We start from the raw sequence: 22,311 nt of genomic DNA on the forward strand, positions 1-22,311 counted from the left end.
ATTTAACTCCCCTTGCAGTATTTCTCACTCTTCTCAGGTGGGGTCCACACAGAGAAACACGGTTGAGTAAAATTGATGAAATGACTTGAGTCTTAACCTCTTGGTTGCATAATTAGGGCTCTTGGGCAAAACTTGATAAAGTGTTCTCATGCAGAAAACAGTGTTTCTGTAGAGGAGCTCTGAGCGTGAATAAGACAGGAGAAAAAAGTTGGTAGCATTAGGGCCCATCACTTTTCCACAAGTACAAAAGTGTGGGGCCGTCGGAAAGTATCTTTCTGGATGTGTGTATTAGGGGAGAATGACAGAGCTCTCCCAGGATAACCGAGGGAGTGCCATTCATTGTGAGGAGAGGAGGTATCGTGTCAGCACCACAACTGGAGGACAGCTCCCTGCCAGCTGCCCTGATGTTCTCTGGTGCAGAATTTCCTCCCCTGACATCAACATAACACCTGCACAGATGGATAGCCAAAAATACTCTTTGTCTTTTCAAGTTACCTTCCCTGAAGAACTGGAAATTCCTCAGTTCAAGAAATATATGAGTTTCTCAAGGCTTAGTACTAAACATTTCTCATCTCTATTCTCTTTCACTGGTTCCCAGATTTTAAATATCATCTACATGTTCATGACTCTCAAATTTATGCATCTTGTCCAGACTACACACTAATTATAACTCTTTCACCTGGACACTTCTTAGGGAGAGACAACCATCCACCAAAATTCATTTTGTCCCTTCCCTTGTATAAGGTTATAGCTGGGAAGTGGCTGACTAGCCAGGCCTACATTTCCAAGCATACCTCTTTATCTGGATATGGCCATATGACTAACCCTCACAGTGGAATGTTAGAGTGGGTGATGTTATTATTTGCTGCCCAATGCCTTTAAGAAATAGGCTTGTTTTTCCTACTTTCTATCTTCTTCTAAGCAACTAAGATGGAACCGAGGATAAACCTTGGATGTCACATCTTGATAGTAATAATCTCCAAGGTATGACAGAACTGACATGAGTCTCTGAGTGACTAGTTGGAAGAGACCTACCCGCACTTGCCAGGAAGGTCTTACAAATATCTCAAACTGAAAAAGCTCCATGCTTGATTACTCCCTACTCTTCTTCCACTCTTTCCCATTGAAGAAAATAATAAAAATCATGGTCACTTATTACATACTGACTACAATTCTGGAAAGATGCTAGGTGCATTAAATATATTTATTCATTTTTCCTTACAATAACCCTATGAGAGTATTGTTTTTAATCCAAAAAGATATCAAGCAATATACCAAAGGTCAATCAGAAAGTTAGTATCAATGGCAGAATCAAATCCATGCATACTGTTCTTCTCCATTTCACTCCACTGCCTCTGTTTGATTCAAGGGCAATTTTTTTTAAGCAGTGAATATACTATTTAAAAAATAGTTGGAGGAGTTGGAGTCAAAAGAAAATATGCATAGGATATAATAAGCTTAGAAGTAAAATTGTTACACAGAAATATTTACCATAGGCTAAACAATGCTCTACAGGATGATAAAAATATATATAGTGTTTAGCTACCCAACTGGTCTCTAAATTACTTAGTAGATGAGATAAAGAAAGAAAATGAATTCACAGTATTAATACACTTGCCTAAATGAGTCAATGAAAACTACCCTTTCAACTGTTTAGGGTACTAATAGCATAGAGAATATTTTTCATTTATTATATTATTTTGAACTATGTTCTTTAGCAGATTTCCACAAATAAAGTATTTAACAGATTTCAAAACATGCAAACCACAGTAATTTCTATGCACACATTTAGGAGGAATTCAAAACTATACTGGTTAGCAAATGAATCTCTGATTACCTGGAGTGAACCAGAAATGAAGTTAGAGTATAGAGCGGTATGAATATATACCACACTTTCCTCTAAATCGTTCACAAAGATATTTCTTACACTTGAGGTTTGAAAATGATTTGGAAAGAGATAGCTTGAGATAGATTTATCTGACTAAACTCTGGATTGAAAACATTGTATTTTGCCATTTACATGTACATCCATACACGCACACAGATCGGTTGGATGGATGGATGGATAGATAGATGATAGACAGATATAGCCATTTAAAGTCAACCCAGAAGACAAAGTTGAAGTCGCCTAAATAAAATCAATGTGCTAACCTCAATATTAGCCGTAAAAGAATAACAGCACCTCAACATAACAATGACTGAATAAACTGGCAATCCTGGGCTGAAATCATCTTTTGTAAATAGTCTTGATTCTATTACAATAATCATTTAAGGAATATTTAGTTTCTACTGGGTATTAGGGACTGTTATAGATACCTAGCGTGTACTGGTTTAAAAACAAAATTCTAATTTATGGAGAGTTTAAATTCTAGACAGACAAAACAAATAAAAGAAATATATAAGTAAATTATATGCTACAATGAAAATCCGTAATTGCTGTGAATTTTTTCAAAGAGCAGAGTAAGAAAGGGTGACCATGAAGACTTTGAGTGTAAGTGTGTGTAGACTACAGTATTAAATACAGTGGACAGGATAGGCTTTGTTGAGAAAGTAACACTTCTTCAAGTACATGAACAGAGGTGAGAGTTAATCAAGGGGATATCTGAAGAAAGAATACTCTAGCTAGAGGAAATATCCAGTGCAAAAGCCTTAACATTCCAGGCTCAGCGTGCCTGTATCTGAGTAAATAATGATGGCAGTAGTAGTTGAGATAAGAGAAGTAACAGGGAATAGGACTTATAGGTCCTTTGAGGCAGCCGTAAGGATATAGGCTTTTACTCTGCATAAAGTGGTAAACACTTACAGGGTTCTGAGCTGTAGTTACATGATCTGATTTCTATTTTAAAAGGAGAATTGTGGCTGTTCTGTTGCCATTGGCGTATATGGGTTCAGGGATGTAAACAGAGAGATCTGTTTAAGTTCTTAAAACCATTCAAGAAATGGCTGGTGTTTCAGACCAGAGAGGTGATAAGCAGTTGTATTTTGAATACATTTTCAAAGTTGAGAAACGGGATGTTCGAATGGATATGAGAATGTGAGATAAAGTGGAGTCAATGATAATTTGCACCAATCACTCAAAATGGTGGAGTAGAAAGTAACTAAAATGGAGAAAAGAAATACCTGAAAAAGAAAGACTGATTGGGATCTCCAAGGAAATGAGTGCCTGTAGGTGGAAAGAAAGGAAGACCAAAGACTGAGTCTTAGAGTATTTCAACAGTTAAGAAAAAGGTCCTGGTTATAAAGAAAAGTCAACACGGAAGACTAACAAAGAACAAGAAATTAAGCAGGAGGAAACCCAAAGAATGGTGCCCCGGAATCAAATAAAAATGTGTATTATGGAGGACATGCTCCACTCTGTTAAATTGTGAAGACAGGTCAAGTTCAATAATGATGGAAGAGTGACCACTGACGGGACAGTGAGAGTGAAGCCAGAATGGAGTATGCAGGGGTATGAATATATGAGTTGGAGTGGTCTGAGAGAGGACAGGAGAAGAGAATGGAACAGAGCAAGTCTAAACATTTCTTGAGGAATTTTGCAACAAAAGAGTAGAGCAGTCACGAGTGGAAATCAAGCATTTTTTTTTAAGTCTAAAGAAATAACTACATGCTTATATGCTGAAAAGAGGATCTAGAGGGGGATGTGATGAGATGAGAGAGAGGGGAGAGATTTTAAAGTTAATTCTCAGAGCAGCTAACCTAGAATGGGCTTAAACGCATAAATGACCCTAGATAAAGGTGTGGCGGTTGTTTGGCTCTTTTCTTTGCAGTTACACCAGCCTTGGTTGACCAAGACGTAGAGAGTGCAGGGCTCCACAGGAACCAAACCGTGGGCCAGCCTGAAAGTGTTGGAATTCCACAGGCTGCAAGGAGTCCTCACCGGTGATGCCTCACTTAAAGGGAGGCCAGAAATCAGGCTGTGTGACAAAGAAGAAAGGGATGTGGGTTTGGTGAACAGCTAATCATCCTCTCCCACACCTCTAGTTTCCTGATACTTACAAAATAAATTTTAAAAAAATCAATTGGAGTACTTTTTACTGATTAACAGAATATAATGCATGAAAGAGTAAAAAAAAGGACTTTTTAAATCCAAATTTAAAAAAATCAATGTGTGGAAAGTCCGCTTGATAATCGCTTATTCTAAAATAATATACACTACAATTCCATTTGCTTTTACTTAAGGTTAAAGAACCATTTTATTCAATAATATGATTTGGGGAAAGATTCTGGCTCTTGTGTCAAACTTGTTAACTTGGTATTCTATAAAAAATTTTTTAATGTTTATTTATATTTTGAGAGAGATGGAGAGACAGTGTGCGAGCAGGGGAGGGGTGGACAGAGAGCCAGAGACATAGTCCGAAGCGGGCTTCAGGCTCGGAGCTGTCAGCACAAAGCCCGACACAGGGCTCGAACTCGGGAGTGATCATGACTTGAGCAGAAGTCAGACGTTCAACCGACTAAGCCACCCAGGCACCCCTAACTTGGTTACTCTTCAAAAAGTTCTAAATTATAGGGGCACCTGGGTGGTTCAGTGGATTGAGTCAGACTCTTGGTTTCAGTTTGTCTCAGGTCATGATCTCGCTGGTTTGTGAGTTGGAGCTCTATGCTGACAGTGCGGAGCCTGCTTGGGATTCCCTGTCTCCCTCTCTCTCTGCCCCTCCCCTGCTCTCTCGCTTTCTCTCAAAAACAAATACACATTTTTTTAATTTAGAAATTATAGTTAAGGTCAATAAGAAACAAGACTGCATTAATATTTGAGTGGTCATAAGAATATCAAACAGATCTTATGGGGTTTGGGGCTTTTTTTGTTTGTTTTTGTTTTTTGTTACATGACTGGTTTTTTTATTACAGAATTCAAGTTTAGTATGCATTTAGTAGGGTTAGGGTTACTCAAGCAACTATGGGTTAGGGTTAGGATTGGAATTGAAACTGAGTTCAGAACCAGGGTAGGCATCAGGGTCAGAGGTTAGGGTTAGGTGTTAATTTAAAAATTTTTTTTTAATTTTTAATTGATCTCTCTCAGCATCTACAGGTGTTATTGTGTAATGCTGCATTTGTCTTATTCTGTCAACAAATTTATTCAAATCCCATTAATCAGGGGGACAGATCGCCTTCTTGGTGCCAATATCCCACTTTAGAGATGCCCTTTTAAACAAACTTTGACTGACTTGGTTTTCTGTAAGATTTGCCTTATTCTTTGTTGAGGAAATTGAAATACATTTTCCTAATCTCTGCTGAAGGAAACCTGAAAACCTAATGTAATTTTCTTTGAATCGCCTCAAACTTTTACCTTTATGCTCAATCTCAATTGCTTTTAATATCCTTCCATTCATAAGATCTGAATCCACATACTGTGTCAGCACTTTGGACTTTCTTCTGAAGGTTTGGGAATTGTCTGATATGTAAATGGAAAACCTATGAAGCTTTGAAGAGTCCGTCCCCAGAGCTGTGTATTCACATTATCACATTATCATTTTTTTCAGTGTTGGATCCTCCCTGGTATTCTAAATGTATTGAGGCTGGAAAAAAAGGCATTTATGCTGACATGTACATTACATGAAATAAATAATGTACAACAAATTCTATCTAAAGGAGAGGATATTAGATAATAAGTTTAAATTATCATAATAGAAATGTCAAAAGCTGAAATTATGTTATTAATAAATATGACTACCTTTCAGCAGATGTTATCATTAAATAGGAGGTGGTTTACCATTCTAAAAAACAGTTCACCTTAGAGGGAATGAAAGAATCTCAGAGTTGGTAGGGAAACTAGAAAATATTTGGCGCAAGTCTCTGCAACTAATATAAATCTTTCGCACCGAGGCACGCTCTTTCTGGTATCTGAACAGAACAAATGAATGCAGAGATGTGTAAATCATATTTGCCTGAAAACCCTCTCCAAGAAACACTAAGTGCTCCTCTGTCAAGAGAAACCCTTCATTTCCTCCTTGGACTTGATTTGCTAATGTAGACCTTGGTGAATTTTCCAGAACCAGATCTAATTGTGATTTATTTTCTTCAGCCCAGGCCCTCGGTGCCTCTTCCTACAGATGTTTTCGAATATTGAATTGTTCTGAGCTAATTTCATATCTGTCTTATTTCTTTCCACTTTCAAATTTACTCTGACAAGCGTGACTTGTTGGTATCTTTGAGCTCCTCGTGCCTGCGGGCATATTCACAGTCCATGACTTTCAGGAAACTGCCATCACCCCCTTCCACTCTACAAATCCACTTGAACAAACATGCTTCTATAGTGTAAATGTTCCAAATAAACATGCTGATTTTAGTTTTTGAAGCATCTTTGAGCATATGATACAGAAGTATGCATAAAGGGAGCAGTAAGTGACTACTGTTACCATTTCATCAGGACCAATCTGTATGTTGACACTGTATATGTGTGTGTGTGTGTGTGTGTGTGTGTGTGTGTGTGTGTGTGTGTGTGTGTTTCTTGTAACCCACTTCGTCCTGTCAATGTAGGTCCCTACCCCACTTGGCTGTTCACACGGCACCACAGTTACTACTCCTATAGTCATTTCTTTCCCCCTATTTTATCACATCAGATCTCTACTTCCTTAATCCATCAGCTATCAGCCAGGTAATGGGAAAGATCCAATTAAACATGCTGGTGTAGATTTCAATGACTGCTTTGGGAGTGATATGTTTTGTGTTTTCATGAGGCATCTGGTTTTAAAAGAAAACCTTGTTAAAATAACAATGAAATTAATGTGTTTCCAATACTGGATTTTCAGGAAAATTAAAAAAAAAAAGAACTCTTCTTGTGAGACAATTTCAAGCCTACAGAGGAGTGACAAGGAGAGTTAGGAACACTGTATACCTCTTACTCTTTATACAGATTCCCCGTTTTGCTCTGTGCTATGCACTTTGTCCTTCCTTTCTTTCTCCCTCTCCCTGCACGCGCGCACACACACACACACACACACACAGACACACACACACACACACGGTTTTTTTCTGAACCACTTGAGAATAAGTTACATATCATGTCCATTTACTACTAAATACATTTTCTCAAAATAAGGACATAAATCAAGTGCATAGTTATCAAATTTCAAGAAATTTAACATTGACATATCTAATCAACCTTCTTTCTCCCAATTTTGTCCACTGACCCAATAATATTTTTATAGCATTTTTTTCCCTATCCAGGATAGGATCTAGGCTGGGAACAGGTATTTCATGATGATGTCATTTTTAAATATCTCCTTTAACGTAGAATCATCCCATAGCATTTTGTTATCTTTTATCACATTGACATTTTTGAAATTTCTCTCACCCTCTCACCCCTCATAGATGCCCTCGTGGAATGTTTCTCATTTTGAATTTGATTTATGTTTCCTCTGATATACTGAATACATTTATACATGTTTAGTGGAATACCACCTGCGCTATGTAGGGTCTTTAGTCCATCACATCTGTAGGCAGACACTGTCTACCTGCCCCTCATTGATCATCTTTATTTTGATCATTCAGTCGAAATGCTATATAATTTCCCTTGAATAATCATTTTTTTTCCTCTTCCAACTGATAAGTAATTCTTAGGAAACACTTTATGTCCATACAAATATGGTGGTCTTCCTTAAAATATTTCCCATGCCCTACGATAATAGCTAGGCGACAGGAAATATTTTAATGGCCACTGCAACCACATGCCAAAACTAACACTATGAGGGTTGAAAAATGATGAATTTCTGCCTCTAGCAGACCTTCCCCCGTTACTACCCGGAAGTTGTCTTCCTCGTGTCAGCAAGAGCCTTCTCTCTCATTTTATTTTCCTGTGAAGTACCTATGCCTTGATCTGTTATCTATAATCTCTATGACTTTAAGGATACATATTTTCCTAAAGGTTTTTAATTCATTACTGTCTTTGATCATTTTTATGCTCAAATTGTCTAGATTTGGCCAATAGATATTTTCTTTTCGACCTGGTTCTTATGCGCTTTTTGTCATTAACCATCATTTTCCCTTTAATTTTGACATAAAAAGATGTTTCAAGACTCAGATCGAATCTTACTTGACCAAAACCTGATACAGTTTCTCCAATCAGATCTGATTCCTTTTAGAGGATAAGGGTATTAGTAACTAAGGTCTGTACTAGGTATGTTTGTTGCTACTGGAATGTCTTTTTCTCCAGACCCATTGAACAGTCTAAGCTGAGACTATATTATTTATATATATATATATATATATATATATATATATATATATATATATACACACACACACACACACACACACACATATATATATATATATATATATATGGGTATACTGAGACTATATATATATATATATGTATATATACCCATATATATATATATATATATATATATATATATATATATATATGGGTGTACTGAGACTATATATATATATATATATACACCCATATATATATATATATATATACACCCATATATATATATATATATATATATATATATATGGGTATACTGTATACACAGTATGTATATGGACTATTCACGTATACACACATACTTTTAAAGGGCTTCCTTCTTGTTTCCCTCTAGTCCCCATTTATTTATTCCTTTCTTCATAGTGAGAACCATGGCTCCCAACATCATCACCGTATTTACTCATTTTAAAATCTGGAATATATTGAAACATTTAAACATTTCCAGAATCGCTTCAACCGTATATACATGTTTTCTCATTTCTTACTGCTTGCACACAAGTCAGCACATAGCAGGTGCTCTTTGGGTTCTTTGTTTGCCCTTAACAATATTCCCGGGAGACCTATCCCATAGCAACTCCTAGAAACATTTCTGTTTTCTTTATAGCTGGAATGTATCCATTTTGCATAGGTGGCCTAGTTTATTCAACCAACCTCCTGTATTTGGTCATATAGTTTGGAAACTTTCTTTGTGACCATTAATAGCTGTCATACATCGATCGCTATGAGAAGTATAATAGTGAACTAAATTTTGTAACGTAAACATTCACCTTGCAAGTGAACAGACAACAAACTAGAAGTAGCTATAGATTGGCTTAACTGTGGTTCCTATGAACACTAGCTGGCCACAGTGATGTCTGTTTTATATGTGCTCATCTCTGTGCAAGCCAGGAGCCAGACATGATGTTTCTTTAGAAATACTCTTTAGAAAAACTTTCTTCATTAGCAAGTAATAGATGGAACAATATCAGTTATCCATGTGTGAAGTGTGAATAGAGCCCCACGGACTCACATAAGGTCAAATAATTCTCTCACATGTTGCAAGTAGGCTTTCAAAGCCCTTTGCCAACTCCCCTGGTTATTTATTGGCTTTGGTCTGGCCCACTGGTTTTCCCCTGCAATTATTTTTGGTACTAGAGAGCAATTCTAGTAATAGCTCCTAGTTTCCTTCAGTTCCTATTCCCTCCAAGCCAGACCTTGATTTCATGTCTGATCATACTGTCTTCTAAAAGTTACTATTGAATTTTCACATACATAGAGAAAAGTGCATATATATACTCAGCTTGATGAATTTCCATAAGGGTAACAAGCACCGAGTCAAGAAACAATTATGAACACCCACCACCCAAGCCTTCCTTTGTAGAGAACTTGCAGCCACCACCTGCCTACAAAGGGACCTACTACCCAGATTTCTTACAGCACAGGTTTCCCTGTTTTTGCCTTTTGCACAAATGGAAACAGAGAATATATAATGTGTTCTTTTGTGTTATGCACCTCCCTGTTGCAGACTTCACCAACTATACTGCTACCCCGACACTCAGCCTTTATGAGATCAGAGACCTCTCTATACCGATGCCAGATTGTCTCCACCGACCAGGGCCCAGCTCACCTTCACGTCTGCAACATACATGTGGATTTGGCATTAGCCCCTTAACATTTAACTCCACATCCCCAAGCTGCACCCAGGTCTGAAGGGAGAATAAGCTTTGTTGCCCTGGTTAGTATTTCCGGTCTCCCTCTTACCCCCTTGCTGTTGCAACCTTTGCTATATTTTCTCCCTTGTGGAAATCTTGAGGGTCCCCACAAATGCCATTTTTGACACTTGAACTTCTCCTTTCAATAGGTGTAGGTATGTGCAACATTTGTCAGTACCCATTAGAGACATTTAAAAAATAAACATTTTAATGAAATGTACACCTAATTATATACTATTATTCAAAAGTTCACTGAATCTCATAACTCAATCTGTCAACAAATATTTACTAAGTGCATCCAATGTGCAAAGTACTGTCCTAGCTGGTGAGACCCAGCATTTAACAAGACAAATAAACCTCTCGGAGAATGTACATATGATCACCCACCATTCTATCTTCTCAAATGTGACATAATGGAAAGAGTTAAGACTACGGGGGGGGGGGGGCACAGGAATCGAGGACCAAACTCGGTCCCTCACCTTTCAGGATCTTGTCAGAGAATTTGACACAGAAGCCATTCATCAGGTAAGTACTCAGGGAATGGCAGAAAGTATTAGCAATAGTGTTTTATCTTAACACCTCTGCGTTTCAACTGAATCCAGTGAAAGATTCGATTTGATTAATTATCCATAGGTTTCATATAATTTAGGGGGATATTAAGAGTTACTTTGTAGTAAGGGTGGAGGATGGGTGTGTGTGTGTAGGCAGACATGAGAGTGGGCTTGGTTTCATGATCAGTTACCTTGATTCCAAACATACAATTATCTGAGTAATAATTTCTTTGGTCTTTGACTTTAAACTTAAAAATGGGCAACATCATCACTACTGCTTATTTTAAGTAAAGCTAAAATGGAATACTCCTATGTATTACTCTTCCAGGAAAAACAAAACCAAACAACCTGTCAAATTGTATGTATTTAACCACACACCAACCTTACTATCTAGTAAGTCATGGGACAAACAGGTGTAAATATCTGATGTTATCACAAACCCAAACTCCTTTCACAGGAACAGAAAACTTCTGTATTTATTTCTTTTTCAAGTTGTTATCAAATACTTGTTTGTTCCAGGCGGAATGTAAACAGCCTGAATGAATTTAGGATAAATTCAGTCTTTTTCCGTTGCTCTAGGCCATTCCACATAGCTCTATTTTCCACTTTGCATACTGTAACAAAACTAAGAAGCACACAAACAGGACACACTGCAAACAGAATGAACAATTGCGATTGATAAGCGCATCAGATGAACAGCCCCTTTGCCCTGGGCGACTCCACTTTCATATCTGAGATCCCGGGGAATGTGTTTCTCAACCTGCTCTGAAGAATACTGTGAAGGTAACTAATAAAAGCTGCTGTTTTCAAATAGATACTATTACAATCCAAAAGAAATTAGCAATTAAATCTCAAGATTCAATTACAGGAAGCTGTTTTGTCTTTGGGAGAGCTCTTGGTTTTTTTTTTTCTTTTGTTTTGTTTTTTATTTGTTTTTGTTTTTTGTTTGTTTCATTTTTCTGATGAAAAAAAATGTCAATAATTGCTTAGAATGCACGTTTTCTAGAATCTGGTTTTGAAACATTATATACCAAGGAATTAAATGATGTCTATAGTGTCAAACAGCTTTTAGTTCTGAACAAAGTGCTCTGTGAGGTTGGAAACTTGGGATACTTTTTAAACGCAAACACTTTTCACGGGGTTGGGTGAAGGATGGGTTCATTCTATTTGCATGGTTTTAAAAAGCATCTTTGGCTCATTTGCTACCCCTGAGAGAAGAATTCTGAAAACGTTCCTTTCAAGTTTTGCTTGTAAACAAATGAATGCAGAGAATCATATAATTACTCAGCAACTGATCTCCTATGGTTTGACCTGGGCACATCTCTTGAATTCATGAGGACAGATGTACAACTCCTCTTAGAAACCATTGTCTTTCTTATAAGACCATTCCCTATTCTTTCTTAACCATCGACAACACTATTAATCCTTCAGTGGTAACAAATAGGTTTTAGTGGCATAGCTTTATAAGGTACTTTCCTAAAAGTTAGGTGTTAGGGGTTGGATTGCACCCCTCTACAATTCATATGTGGGAGTCCTAACCCCAGTACCTCGGAATGTTATCTTATTTGGAAATAGGGTCATTGCCTATGTAAGTAGTTAAGATGAGGTCACACTGCGGGAGACTGGGCTCTTAATCCAGCAGGACTAGTAACCTTATAAAAAGATATGCCATCATATGCCTGTGTAGCACATTACAGTTAAAATGTGGTCAGCAAGCTTCTTGCACACCCTGAAAGGAAAGGCTTAGGTGAGCCATAGATATGAGGATCACGGTAGTGAAGGTCTATTTAGTTAGCCCAGGATTCTAATCCCAGCTCCACTGTTAATGCACCGTGCGCTCCTTGGAATGTTCTACCTTCTCTATTCCCTAGCTCTTGCGTCTGTAGGATGGGCTTAATAATAACAATATTCGACATCATCACATTTAAGTTGTTTCAAAGACTAAATGAGATAAAGGCATATCAAACACTAATGAACCCCCGACAAATGCTGGTTGGCTCTTACTACTTATTAATTGGTGCAGGTAGTTTTCTGAACAACTCTGTTAAATCACAGAACAGATCTCATAGACTTCACGACAGCTGCATATTAATATAATGATAAACCATTTAAATGGCAATTACAATAGATGCACTGTCTCATCCAAATACATCAGTGAAGTTCGTGGGAGAAACACAGATGTTTATCTCAAATAATCTTTTCATTTGGAGGCAAGATGCAATTTTTCTAGAAGTAGAAGTCTATATTTTATTCCTTCCCTACGCTCCTGAAGAGTCACTGATGGTAACTGAGTGAACCGTTCAGACAGCCTATCAGCATGACATCTTTTTTGCCAGAACGATAACACAGCCTATAATTAAGCTAGTTTATTCAAGCAATCCAAATTTATTTGCCAAGACACTTTAACATTCTATTAGTTCTTTCTCAAAGTCAACACTGACTAAATTAGTTACTTGGCAAAATTGTACATACAAATGACAAACAGTACAGATACCTTCATGGTCACTAAGGGCGCACATATGCCAAGAGCAGCCCAAGACAACCAGGCTTTACTTACAGCCATTGTCCTCATAATTAGCTTTTAGTATTCCTGACGATAGAGCTAACAGCTACTCACTTCAGGTCCTCAAGCCCCTTTTAATATATTGTTCTAGAAAATCTATCTATCTATCTATCTATCTATCTGGAGCATAAGGAGGGGAGAGGGGACAGAGGGACAGTGAGAATCTTAAGCAGGCTGCACGCTCAGCACAGAGCCAGACACAGGGCTCGATCCCACGACCCCAGGATCATAACTTGAGCTGCAATACCCAGGCGCCCCTACAATGACCGTATTTCTAGGTAAAGCTGTATTCATTATGAGTTACTGGGAGTTAGGATTTCCACACACGTATATAATGTTTTGCCTTTTCTTTCTTTTTTTTCAATTGAAATACAATTGACACACAGCATTATATTAGTTTTAGGTGTGCAATATACATTTGTATATATTGCAAAATGATCACCACAATCAAGTTCATTTATTTATTTTGAGAGAGAGAGAGAGAGAGAGAGAGGGAGGGAGAGAGAGAGAGAGAGACAGCATGTGTGCATGCAAGTCAGGGAGCAGCAGAGAGAGAGAGGGAGAGAGAGAATCCCAAGCAGGCTCCGTGTTGTCAGTGCAGAGCCCCTCATGGGACTCGATCCCATGACCCTGGGATCATGAGCCAAAATCAACAGTCACATGCTCAACCAACTGAACCACTCAGGCATCCCAAATATTCTATAATTATTAATGATAATAGTAATAACAATGCTGATAAACAATTAGGAGGGGGTGAAATGAGAAGACAAGAAGATGAGCCTATAATTATGGTGCATTGTTCCAAGAAATTTGATTAATTTACCTAATTCTCTTAAAAACCCATAAGACAGATACTATTTTATCCCTTTTACAACTAAGGCAACTAAGTAAGGCCCATAAAAGGTTCATTAACATAGTTAAACATTCACTGTTACTAAGTGTTGGAGTAGGGTTTTGATATTTAAAGTCCAGCTCCAGATCTCATGCTTTCTTGTCCTCTAAATATTTCTTTTATTTAAAAAAATTTTTAATATTTTTATTTACTTTTGAGAGAGAGACAGAATGAGTGGGAGAGGGGCAAAGAGAGGGGGAGGCACAGAATCTGAAGCGGGATCCAGGCTCTGAGCTGTCAGCACAGAGCCCAGTGCGGGGCTTGAACTCACAAGCCATGAGATCATGACCTGAGAGGAGGTCGGAGGCTCAACAGACAGAGCCACCCAGGTGCCCCTTGTTGTGTATGCAATCAAATTGCTTTCATGTAGTCAAAATAAGCAAACAGTCACTATAATAATGATGCTTCTTGATAAACTGAAAATAGGTACATGTCTCCCTATTGAGTACTGGGGTCATTGTAACTGGATGTGTAGCTCAAATATAAGTAACATCATGCCTCTTAGCTTCAGCCCATTTATCTTCAAAATGAGGTACTTCGATTCAACTGTACACTCTTAAGCATCTATTACGTGCTTGGCAGTGAACTCTGCATTATGAGTAGTACAGAGATGCACCCTAGTCGACACCAACATTCTTTCAAAGTTGGATATTTACATATCCAAATTTACATGATTGATTTAAAGGATATGATTTTAGAATTTTACAGAAAAGTCAGATTTTTGTTTGTTTGTAAGTTGGAAAAGATGTAATTACTTATAGTGTCTTACGATCCATCCCAACCTATCTCAGAAGATTCATCTGCTGGAAATGACTTTTTGCTTCTCTTCTCTACATCACCAGCTCCTTACCTACTTAGCCAAAAATATTTAGGAACTCAAGAAGTCTTTGTTGACCATGACCCTCAACCACTATGAATGAGGCATATGTGTGTATGTGTGTTCCCAGAACAACCTGTGCAAGTCTCTTTCCATTAAAATACATATAACCATAAAATATAATCATAAACTTATATGTTTAGCATTGCCTCTAGATTTTTTGCCCCTAGAAGAAACTGACTGTGGTTTATCTCCAACCCTTAGTAAACAGTAGGTGCTCAGTAAGTGCCTTTTCATCAAAGCTTATGCTCTTTTTCTGCAGTTTGCACTGCAAATTCTAATTCTAATTCTGCCTTTTGCTTTGGAGACATAGGGTCCAATTCTAGTTCTTCCTGGCAAGAGCTGCTCAAATATGGAAAACAACACACTCTCTCTTTAACATGCATATGAATCACCTGTGGATATTGCCAAACTGTATATTCTGGTTTTAAAGGTATGGGCTGGGTCCCTGGATTCTGAATATCTAACGAGCTCTCAGGTGATGCTGTTGTTGCTGATTCAAGACATTCAGATAGCGCCTTGCTCCGTCTGGCTTTCCATTTTCATGGCTAACCAGCATAACCTGTCTTAGCTAATTCTTACAAAGCCTGCTTTTCGGTCTGCTTATCTTACTCTTTTGAGTTAGCCTAAGAAGATACGCAGGAGGACTGTAGGCAAAAACGGCTTATTTTCCTTGATTTCCAAAGTCAATAAAAGTGAATTTATTAAGCTAGGTCTGATGGAAACATCGCGGTCATTATTTTCACCGAAGTTTAATAGAAAACAGACCTGAAAGAACTGCCCAGACACAATTTGTACTGCGGTGCCTCAGACTCCATGGGACGATCATGATTCAAGTGATGTAAATGAAATTAGCGTTCTCAATTATACTTAAAAATGAGTTATTAGTCATTTCAAGCAGAGAAGCACAGATGTATTACAATACACATGCCAACATGTTAATACAGAAAAGCTGTTACAAAGTGAAAGTAACAGGCTATTTTGAATTTCCAAGGACAGATCCAATCCAATATGACAGCAATGCACCTGGAAGTCACAAATTTATGTAACGTGATTATAATGGCGTGCTTAATATGTGCCACGTATTTTCCTAAGCTCTTCACATGGATTATTAACTTAATACCTATAATCTCTGTTGAGGTAAAGGAAGTAAGGGGTGTTGTTAGCTACATTTTACAGGTGAAGAGATTTAAGCCCAGAAAGGTTAAGAAATCTCCTCAAGCCACACAGATCTCTGTGAAAGGTGGTCCGGTGCCACAGTGCACCAGTGAGCTGCTATTTCCACTGCCTCTCAGGGACTTGTGGCCACCAAACAGCACATTTTGTCATCGCCCTACGTTCTCCCATGGAGACATACTGCTACTCTCCTAACTTCCACCAAGCTCCAACTTGAGTGGGGTAGACATGCTCATCTGAAACGATATTATTCATTATTATTCTTCAGAATATTTGCAGGTACCTATCTATCAACGCTTTATATAAATTTGCATTCACCTGGACTCATTCAATCCCTTGTCACCTAAAGCCAACCTTAGTCTCACGAGACAAATATCAGCGTCTCCATTATTCGAGCCCAGAGCAAAATAAGCACCTGTTAATATCATTTTGCTTAATGAGACCACTTTCTCTTTCAGCATGCTCTTCAAGCAATCAAATATACTTAAAAAATTTAGAATAATGATTACATATACCTCGTTTTAACTCATCAGTGAAAAATGCGCTACACTGTGAAGAATAATATACTGTTACTTCATTGCCTGTAAGAAGCCATATCATATAAGATGATATCATCTTCTTTTACCTAACAGTGTATGTCACTATTATTAATACCACCTTATTTTTATCTTCCAGATTTTTGGCAAAAATTAAACACATAACCACATTGGCTAGAATGGTTCTTCCACATGTGTCTATGTGTACCATATTGAATGACTCAAAAGGTGATGCAAGACAAAATTCTATGACCCCTTAAAATGAGAATCTCACAATACAAATGTGGATTTGGAAAGGTGATCAACATTCACTACTAGAGGCATTATAGTATATGCAGAAGGATCTGGAATATCCACTCAACTTATTAAAATTCATGAGATTTTAAAAATATCTCCCAGCCTTAGAGGGGTGTAAACAGAAAAAATGTATTTCACAGAAATAAGAAGCTTATTCTAAATTCACCCTGGAAATTATTTTTTTTTCCTATACAAGTCCTAAAGATGCTTATCCCGTTTATATCAAGGGTTTAATGCAGATTATTCTGCTATGTCTTATTTCTCAATAAGTTACCCATAAACTTGTTCTGAATATGCCTGCCTAGTCCTTTCCCCAAATAATGGATTGCAACCACAATGCACGTGCATACATCAACAAGTAAGTTCACAGCTACTGTTGAGACATATTGCATTAGTGTCCTAAGTGAAGAAGGGATGTTATCATCTGATGGAAGTTACAAGAGCAAGCGAGAGGGATGGTTATCTTCCTCTGTAGTTCCAAAGGCAGAGAAAAATTTCTAGAGTTGCTCAAAAGAGTCTAAGTATGCTACTGAACTGCGAAGTAGTTGTGCTTTACGTTTATAACTGGAACAGATTTGGAAGTGATTTGGAAAATTAACGCAACCACTATACAAATGGTTGAAAAGAGAGGACAGAATAATCCATTCATTTTTACACAATATCCCCTTACATGGCTCATTGGACACATGACCATCATTATGGTAACAAATAATTCGTTCCAAGCACTGCGAAGGCACTTGGCACTGAGCTAGGCCTACCAGACATGCTCTACAAGCCCAGCCGGAACCACACTGTCAATCAATGGCCCCACTCCATTTGTTCATTGGAAGATACGCCAGAGGTTTGCTTACATCCCCCTTCTCATTTTAAGTCAGGCTTCCGTCACCAAAATTTTTTCAGATATTTTAAACCACAAATAAGAGTAAACAGAGGTAGAATATATCTGGAAAGGATAGAGGGGGACTAAACTAAAATGATCATAGCAGATACTCTCACTGAAAAGAAACACTACGCTAATTTTGTAGAATGCTACGAGTTTTGTAGATGCTTCTATACAGGCACATGATACCGTACATGTTTCTCAATCTCTATAGTTTGATAAATTTCTTTACTTACATAATCTCATGTAAACCTCCCAAGAGACATTACTCCCAAGTGACTTCTCCGAGTTTATAAACTGAATATACGAACCCAGACACTTGAATTCAGTCCTTTTGAATCCAAACCTTGGCTTTCACTTAGGGAAACCTACTAAGTGAACCTACTTACCTACAACCTACAAAGATGTTTTAGGAACTTTTATTATGTAGATATCAGTTGGTAAGATATTTGATTAAAAAGGAGGTAGAGAATACATATTCCAGCTGTTGAATTGATATTCAAAAAACAAAGAATTTAATCAATTAATGTGCTGTTATTTGCTTTTCATATTTTTAAATGTTTCAAATGTGTTAGAAACAATGAAGTTTTTTGTGTGAGTACGTATGTGAAAAAAAGCGTGTAAGAGATCCAGGTTTCTAACTTACCTAGCAAATTAATATTTTATTTAATATTGCTTAGAGAATATGGGCTTATATATTCCTATATTCTTGATAAATATGTAATGATGTAATTTAAATATAGTAAACATTTCTGTTCTGTGGGATTCTCCATCTAATAAATTCAGTGGTCACTGATCTCTGGTTGAAACCTGCCTACTATCAACAAAGGGGATAACACTCCTTTAAAAAATAACTAGGGATATATAAGCATTTTCACACCATTTAATAAAATTTTTTAAAAAGAAAAAGAAAAACTACATTTAAGTTATAGGTAAACTTGTACTATGTTACTCTCCTGCAAAACAATAATGGTATGTAAAGAAGGCATTCACTATTAATACTTCAATTTCCTATTTTGGATCCAAATATCTGCATTCAAAAACCGGTAATTGAATTTCCCAAGCAAAACTAAATGCAGCCTCCCAGCAAAAATCTGCTGGAATTCTTATTTAATGTAATGCTGAATGGACTTTTGATAAGAAATGCTCAGACAGACTATTTCCTCTCTCTCCTACAGATTATACTTAGGAAACCAGAAAACACCTCAAGAGCAGTATGCAAATTAGAGTTTGTGGAATATGCAAATGGAATGATTTTTCGGCGGGGGGAGGGGTAGGCGATTTTACCAATCTATACGTATTTTTCTTCTACATTAGAAAGAAAATTCTGAAGAGAAGGAAATGGCATTGTGAATAAAGCATAAAGAATTCCATTATGCCTAGGATTATCACTGAGGAATGAGAAGGTTTGACTAGCCAAGCACATTTAGCAACTCACATCTTTGAGTATTAAATATTCAGATAAACCATTCTTCAGGAATATTTTCAAGAGCCATCATCATTTCACAATCAGATGCCACAGTTAGATTCACGACTTTAAAATCTTGTTAAGCTGTCATAATTTCTCGTCGACAGGACTTGTTTTTCACGTATTTTAACATATTATCCAATAGATTCTCCACAGGAACATTTAATAACAATATGACAAAAGAATTGGCTGTGTTGTCCATCCCCCTATAATTGCAGAAGGAATAACCATTTGACATTTGTTGAAAGTAACACTTAAGTGATTGGATTCCCATTAATGTGTCTTCTTCTCAGGTGATCAATCATTTTAAGAACGGCTGAGGAAAGCAACTTCCTAACCAGATCAGCTTCAAAAATTTTTAACTATCTGAAACTTCTCATGGTATAGGGTGTTGTCCATCAAATGGCTACCCAAATCTGTTTCAGAAATCTCTTTCATTTAAGTGCAATACACATCATGTTAAGCAGTAGTTGGACTACAATAAAATTTAATATTTAATGTTTAATAAACTTATGTCCAAAACATATTTTCATCGAGATCTGTAATTGCTAAATGTTAATCACTCAATGCATGCTAAGACATAGCTCTAAAGTCCTCAAGAATTTTTAGAAAACAAGTTTTACTTCGTTTAGAATACGTCAGAGCAATGGACTACTTTCACATTAGCGACGATGAAACCATAATCATTATGTTGCAGGCTCACTGGCACTCAAAAATATTTCACAGCATATAGTTTCTGTCTCACACTTGTTTTGAGTTCTATAATTTCATAAGTAGCTCACTACACTTTCACATAGAAATAGTCACTCCTCACATACTTATTTTTAACAACAAAAATATATATATAGGACTTGAAAGGAAGAAACAAGACGAACGTCAGAATGGCAGGAAACAATACACTCCACACCATCAGAAAAGGTGGAGAGCCCTGAATGGAGATGTAGTCTACCTTCACAGTTGGTGATATTTCCATTTCATGGCCTTGTCTCCTTCACCCAACGCTTGGTATCTTATGTAAACCAAGAGTCCAACGCACCCTGGAAAATTCCACCTTTCTTAGCTCTTTGAACTTACGTCTCTGTATTTAGTCAGAATGAGCTATCCCTAACTGCTACGTACATGGTAAGTAAAGTAAAGCCCAAATACCTCTGTATTTTAGCAGCCATCACTCTCACTACGATAGGAGAGGACTGGGCACTCTCAATCATGGGATGGACACTTTACAAAAACAGAAACGTGCAAGATTGTTTGGAGTCCAGTTTGCAGCCCTCAAATAATTTCACCAACATGATAATCTGATTTCAACTTAGAGTCCACGGAGAGTTGGAAAACAATGAATGCTTTACTGGCAGAATTTGTGTTCTGAACCTTAACTGTCTACTCGCAGTTGTCTGGTTGGTCTGTGGGGTCAGACTCTTTCTCTCTGCTAAACTTTGAGGAAGGTCCTTTCTAACAACCTAATATCTAATATCACAATAAAACCTAATGTCACAATAACCTTCCTCCACCCCCACCCTCCCTATAGGCCAGAAAACATCTAAAATAGGGTTTTCAGTGTTGGCTATACATCACAATGACCTGGGGAACTTTAAAATCCTGATGCCTAGGTTACACCATAGACTAACTAAACTAAATCTCCAGAAGTGGGACCCACACATCCACACATTTTAAAGTTTTCTAGTTTATTCTAGTTGAAAATTACTTCTCTGTAGATTAGGTTTGGGGCTTTGAATTACCTTAATTGTAAGAGGAAGACTTTCCATAAAGAGACATTTTCTCCACTTCTTGCTTCCTACAGCTTATCCATCTCAATATACACATGTTTTTGTCATATCATCATGGCTTGGTAAAAGCTATTTCTAAAGCACTACTCTGAAGGACTTTTTATTATCAGAGCATTATATCCTTATTTTACACACCAGTTACGAACACTGGTTCCTGCTATAGAGATGACCACCTACCCAAACTAGGAGCTCTAAACTCTGTCTCCTCACAAAGATTACTGGAGGATTTTTAAAATACAAATTCTCTAAGGGGGAGGGGCATTAATCAGGTTGAAAATTCCCAGCACTCTACCTAATACTGTGAAGGACGCAATTTAAGAAGTGAACCTCCTCTTTCTCCTCCTTCTTTCTTCCTGTTTAACATTGATGGCTTTACTTGGCTTTGGTTATGGATGCTTTTCTAAATAATTAAACTAGACTAGATCCCTCGAAATTTAGTATTTTAAATTAATTTATTCAAACGTGCTGAACATTTGATTGGAGTCACACAACTTTCCAATATAACTTAAATATTTTAAGAGTAAGTGGTTTAAACTATTTTTCTCTCACAATAACAGAATGAAGTAAATACAGATCTGCAATAAAGGTTTAGACCACTAATATAATAATGGCCTAAATAAAATATGGGGCATTTCTTTTCTTGCCCTATATTACTGTTCTTACTCCTCTCAATTATATTCTCAAAATTCAATATTTTACCTGAATTGGAAGATCTCTGTCTTCAAAAAAAGCTATCATTGTCATTAACCTAATTTCTATTTACACAATTTGGATTTCATTGATCTGGGTGTACCTGGAATCCACGAACTTTAAAACCTGTTTAGGTGATTCAAATGGACAGCGCATATTAAGACTCATTGCCCTGAGCCTTGGGCAGAAATTGCAGCCAGAGGAAACTATTTTTTCAATCAACAAGACTGACTGAGTGACTGACTGACTCGATGAATGAATGGCTTCCTGATGGCTTTGGTCAGACAAACAGTGACAAGTGTATACACCTCAGAGTGAGGACCAGCAACATTTAAAAAAATTAAAACTGTTTCGGGGAGGGGATGTTGAGGGTGTTGCCTGACGTGCTCCAGAGCTACGGCTGGTCTTCCATTTGGTTTTTCTTTAAAAACAAACAAACAAACAAAACAAAACCATTTTTCTATCTGATTTTTATCTTTATACATAAATGGTCAGTAACTCAGTAAATAGTGCTTCGTCCGAACAGGCCCGGATTAAAGCAAAAGAAAAACTGAACTTGCTTCTGGCAGGTGGTAAAGTGCTTCAGACTCCACAGCCCCCTGCCCAGTGCCCGCCAGTTCATCCAAGCTCTGTTGGCAGTAGACCTTGTCTCATGTTGTCCTTTAATGATTTAACTAAATACCTCCAAACA

At 37.3% G+C, this 22,311-nt stretch overlaps 1 protein-coding gene across 1 annotated transcript in view; it reads right to left on the minus strand.

The window, feature by feature from the left end:
• CNTNAP2 (contactin associated protein 2) overlaps window positions 1-22,311 on the minus strand; it is a 1,948,817-nt gene that overhangs the window by 1,288,781 nt on the left and 637,725 nt on the right. The gene's annotated exons all lie outside the window — the stretch shown is intronic.

This window comes from Acinonyx jubatus, chromosome A2, assembly GCF_027475565.1.
Source record: "Acinonyx jubatus isolate Ajub_Pintada_27869175 chromosome A2, VMU_Ajub_asm_v1.0, whole genome shotgun sequence".
NCBI classification, from domain to species: domain Eukaryota; kingdom Metazoa; phylum Chordata; class Mammalia; order Carnivora; family Felidae; genus Acinonyx; species Acinonyx jubatus.